Here is a 6,159-nt window from a genome sequence, read left to right on the forward strand (position 1 = left end):
GTTGAGCGCTTATGGAAGTGGATAACGATCGGTAATATTAAAACGCATTCTTACTCAAACCTTGTCACGTATTGACGGTCTATCAAGGACTCTGCACATCCACACGACGTCCAAGGTACCCTGGGTGTGTTGGTTGCTGACGTTCTGGGACGCCGTGTCAACTTCAGCCCGTTACATGCATTGTCTGTTGTACACATCCGGAGTTCTGCAGCCTTAACTTATTTTTGTGGTCCGTCCGGCAGCGTATCATGCCGACATGAAAGGATGGCTTTTTTCCATCAGTGTCTGACACCAGAAGTCACTGCCCAAGCACCATGTCGACAACTTCACCGTGAGACCAAGATGGTCATATAGTGAAAAAACTTGCTGTCCATATATTGGGATGTATATAACAAATATACAACAAATATAGACTACTGCCGTCTGCTGGTTTGAAAAGTTATCTCTTCCCACACATGCCACTATTCCTTTTATGTTGGTTTGGTGTGTCTGGGCCTTCAGTCAATCATTGAAGAACACATAGATACTGTGGGATTACACACATCTTGTCTATATATGGTGCATATCTGAAGCTCTTTAATCTGCTTTTAAATGTGCACGTCACGCTCATAAAACTGCTTTGCTCCGACTCTCACAGACTCCACATTCTGCCTGACAACTTCCTCTCACAGCCAAAGTAAATTAATCCCATGTGATGCACTTACACTTACTAACTCTGAAACTTAAACTTAAAATCTTGTCTTTGCCAATTAGAGCTCCACGTCTGTGTCAGACTCTCTAATTCAATATGTTTCAATAAGCCTCCAGTCACATACCAAGTTGTGGTTGTTCATTAGGATGATCACACGCAGTACAGTGAGTGTAACCTCTGAACTGTCCCTCAGCTAAATCAAAAACACGCCTCCTGAATGCATAAATAGTTGTTGCTGATTTGTTGTCAGCTTCCTGCAGAACACTTCCTCCTTCAACTGAGTAACCTTTTCATCAACAAGGAAATTAAGTTTCATTCTAAAATCTGATATCTGCCATTTCAAAGAGGTGACACTCACTGTGAGGAAACTGACTAATCTAAGAAATGGAGATTTTTAAAAGGGTATCTGGTAATGCAAGAGTGTGATTGACAGCACCCCGGCGCACTGGATTATCTTCAATATATTATAGATACACAGATGAACTTTGGGTAATGATTTTCGGCCAGAATGGGAATGGAAGTGATGAATTTTCTGCATGTCATTAAAGTTGGAGATATGAGGTGTCTATAAGACAGTGACAGGCGGCTTAGATTGCTCATCTCAAAGTGCTCTTTCATATCCCCCTCAAAATTCAGTCTCCATTTTCCACCCCCTGTATGAGTGAGGAAAGAGGGAAAAATGGAGGTCAGTGTGTGTGTGTGTGTGTGTGTGTGTGTGTGTGTGTGCGTCTGCCAGTGTAGACTGGCGGAGAGAGGCATTACCTCAGAGTGCCAGACAGACAGAAAAATAGGCAAACAGTCTGATACAGACTGAGCGCACACACACTACTATATTTACACATGCACCCTAGTGAAGGCCGTAATGTCATCAAGCCTTGTGTCATGTGCTGCGGTTTCTCAGTCTTGTACTGCCATCTAGTGGTGACAGCAGGTGATTCATTCATGTGTCATCACAAAATGTCCCTGCTGAGGCAAACTGGTCAGAGCTGCAAAAGCCTTGGCGGTGAACAAGGAAAAGATGCGCCAGACACTGATTTTCATCCCATGGTGGAAATATGTTATTTGTAAGACCAGATTTATCACTCTGAACTACAGGATTTTCAGTTTAATGTGAATACAAAAATAAAAAGTTCCACAAATTAGTGGGAGAGAGGAATATCACCTCCACAAAGTTCATAACTCATGAACATTTTGTCAGAGCAGGGTTTGCACCAGGTGTTTGAAGAGCTTTATGTACTTAAATTTTGAGGAAAAAATGTTTGTGCAGTCTCGGGATATAAACTAAATGAAAACATTTGAATCACTAATAATCTGAGAGCAGTTAGTTCTACTTTAAATACTTGAAAAAGGCTTCTGAAAGCAGCACAAGAAAAGTGATGTGGCTCCAGGGTTTCTAAGGGTTAAAGGAACAGAATAAACTAAAATGGGATGCAGAAAAAAAAATTAATATTGAGCATTCATATGAGAAAAAACTAAAGAGATTTGTATGACAACAAATATTGTGTCTTGGAAAACAAAATACAATGGGATTTAAAGAGGTGGAGATTTATACCAGGCGGAAGATTAAACAAGCAGAGACAACGAAAATGATGGTATGCCCAAAATTTTTATTCTCATTCCAAGCATTGCCAATTCAAATCCACAGATTTAAGTTTAATATATGGAATAAGATTAGTGTAAATTCTGTATGGAATAATAAAAAACAGAATTAAATTTAAAATCTTGCAGGCAAGAAACAGGAGGAAGGTCTGGGTGTGCCCAACCTGCAAAATTATTTTTTGCAGTACACATTCCTTGCAATAATGAATTAGATGACTCCTGAAACAGATGCAAAATGGATTCATAGAGAAAAGAAAATAGCAACAATATCAATAACTATTCGACCATTCGTCGGGAGAGCAGCAATGACAAAACATGTAGGACAGTGTAAATGTGTGGCAGACAGTCACAAATGGGAAATGTGCATCTATACTTCTAAGCCAGTATTATATATTATTCAGAAATGGGCTGTTCTACAAAATGACGAGTCAGTTTTGGTATCGTAAGTACATTTCCAAGCTAGCAGTTTTAGTATTTTAATATAGTAAAACTAAAAATGCACGACTTCTTATGTGAAACCGTTTTTCTACATTGTGGTGTTGCTACTTAAGTAAAAGCTCCGATGATCCTAAACACTGTACAACAAAAAGAAAAGAGAGACATACATACAGAGTTCAGCACATCAGTTTAATTAAACTTTATGTGATCAAATATATTCACATCTGTAGACACAAACCAGCTCCACAATAATTCTGTCATCTCAGGAAAGCCAGGCACATAACCTTGCATAAAAATTTATTAAAATAAATTTTGAATAAATGGCAGAGAAATCAGCTTTTAAGTAAGAGCAGCTGACAGATGTAGGCAAAACAGACTGACAATACTCCACAGCAGGTCTACACACAGACGTGTAGAGACCAGGATGAGCCAGAAAACAGCTAAATATGACTGCTGAATTACAAACTGAGTCTTTTCCAGAAATGTTTCTCCATCTGAGGCTCATTTGGCCCCTGTATATTTGGCAAAGTAAAAACAACATGTTCACACAACACAAATGACTTCTTCAGAAACATCCTGTAAATGTATACGTCTGTTTCTGTCTTTATCACAAGTAATGCAATGCAGCAAACCTAAACTTATCTTGCTGCTACCTCATCTGACAGTTCATCCCAGTGATCCAAAAGAAATGGCTGACTTCAGCAGCATGACTTCATTTCTTAAAAATCATAAAACAATTTTGCAGTAGCTGCTAATACCTGCTTTCCTTTATTGTACAACACCCAAAAATATAAACCGAAACACAACAACAAAACCTTAAGGTAATCAAAATAATGTTTCACCAGACAAACATGCGTGGATAACTGAGGTGGGGTGTGTCTCAAAACTAAGACAGTCTGATGTTTCAGGGTTGAGCCTGTGGAACAAGTGAAGATGTCATATTAAGTTATAACAGCAGATTTCTACAGCTAAAATAATTAAAAGGCTGTTGCATTAAGTTGTGAGGGACATGCTCCTGTAAATGGCTAATTGAGATATTTGTGTAATACAATCTGTAAAGTGCGTGAATCCCAGATGTCAGAGCAGTTCCCACTGCAATTATGATGTAAGCTAACACATTTGACTCTTGATAATGTGGTAGATTATAGTAATACAGTAGTAACATGAGTAAATCACAGATGAAGGGATTCATTACATCAGTCGTTTCCAGCCTGGGGGTCACAAGATGATTAGCCTATTGGTTTAGTTAAGGATCAACGCAAGCTGTTTACTTTGTATTGATTTCATTTCTCTTAACAGAGACAGAAACCAACCTAACTCAAACATGCCCTTGTGAAGCTGCACTTGATTTAATGAATCATTGTGAACAGAATACTGGAATTGGAAGTGAGCTTCATTTGTGTCACTGGAAGTTCGGCCATCTTGGATGAGGCCATGGTCATCCTGTCCTTCACAGTACTCACCTGGGCAAAGTAATCATGGTCGAGAGGTGCCACCTGAAGCCATGACACCTCATTCACCAAGGCTGCCCACTGCGACTCCCCTCCATCACACTCAGCAGGTGGCTGGTCGTCCTCCTCTATGGCCTCCTCTGGCTCAACCCCCACCCCGACACATACGTCATGTAATATAACACATGCAGTCATCACCTGTACACAAGACAGGGCAAACAGACATCTCTCTAGATATATGGCAACTCAGGACATCAGATTGTGTGATACAAGGTGCGGTTATGTGACTATAGCAATTGTTGGGCATAAAAAATGTTGGGTATTTAAAAGACAATTACCTAATGTATGAGAAACACTAGGAGGATTCATCATCTTGGGGACGCACTGTGGATGTACTTCAGGTGCTTCCTGAAGTGTCATTTGTTTAATTTGTGTGTGATTACATATATTACATAGCACATATTACAACACAACATTTTACATAAACCACTTCAGGCCTGCCGTCATTACAAAGACCCATCTTAATGGTGACCCTTTAAATGTTTGGTGGCAGCGTTTAAAGCTGTTCCCTTTCCCGTTTCACTGGCAGCGTCAGTCAGCCTCTGTCTCTAGTTTATTACATTAAGCTGTGTTTTGTAGTTGCTGTCCATACGTTGTAAATTCATTAGCACGGCATTTGTTGGAACACTAGATGCTCTAACCTCTATGGGAGAGTTAGTAAAATTCTCCACACCAGTAATTGGCATGACAACAAGAAGCAAACTTTCCCAATCTGATTATGGGTCCTCAGCGTTATTTCTTGACATGGGGGAACTGACACAACTGGAAGTAATGGGGAGATATTGTTTGCCAGTTAGTGTACCTGTTCACCTTCAGTTTTTTACCAACCTTTCCACATCGTTGGCAAAGACGCTGACAGTACAGTCTCCTCCTTCGTGCTGACTGCTGTCGATAATTCCACTTTGTTTCATCCCTCCATTTCAACAAAAGAGTTGTTGAGGACAACTGCCACTGTTGCATCTATCTTCCACAAATGTTTGGTCTTGTTTAAATGCTGCAGATGGGAGTCTAACTACAGTGGCTGGCAAGAAAATGCGAATGGCCCCAGCGAGAGTGTCCATTTCCAGTGATTATACTCAAAAGACAACAAACCTATCATATTTAATTCTTGCCAATATATTCCCCTAAATCTTACATACTGGACCTTTAAATTACCAGTCAGCCAATTTTACATATCTGTAGCAATGAAAACAAATGTGCATCAGAAGCTATGAAAACCAAAAGGTAACGTAAAAACTTTAACTTGTAAAAGTATGATTTAGAAGAAGAACTGTTTAACGACACACAATGGCTCCTCAAGACGCAGTGAAACTATTGTCTTTGTGAGACATAACTGGTCAGTTGTTCAGTCGGACACAAACACACACTAGTTTCCTGACATGGCATGCGTCATGCTGGCAGGGTGGTGGGCAAGTGTGTGTCTGTGTTGTGCGTGTGTGTGTGTGTATTGCGGGATGGCAGCATGTGTGGACATGCTTCCCATTCCATCAGTGACAGCTCTCAGCTGTCCTCCCGTCTGCCTCCTTCCTGTCTCCCTCTATGTCCCCTACACTGTCCATCCGTCTGTCTCTCCTCCTCTCCCCAGTGCTGTCTGTCCTCATGCCTCTCACTGCCTCCTCTCTGTCTCACTGATATAAGGTGCTATACTGGAGTCATTACTGTAAGAAAAACTTCCACATGTATGGGAAATGATGACAGTGTTGATTTGTGTGTAGTCAGAGCGCGCGCGCGCACACACACACACACACACACACACACACACACACACACACACACACACACACACACACACACACACACACAGTCCCAGCTGTCTGCTGTGCCTTGAAGTGTGCTGAGAGGTGGGGGTGCTGTTGGGTGGGGGGAGGTGGAACGGAGAAACCAGAGCTCTCATACTGGGCGAACCACCTTCCCACTACT

This window comes from Epinephelus fuscoguttatus, linkage group LG16, assembly GCF_011397635.1.
Source record: "Epinephelus fuscoguttatus linkage group LG16, E.fuscoguttatus.final_Chr_v1".
Taxonomy (NCBI): domain Eukaryota; kingdom Metazoa; phylum Chordata; class Actinopteri; order Perciformes; family Serranidae; genus Epinephelus; species Epinephelus fuscoguttatus.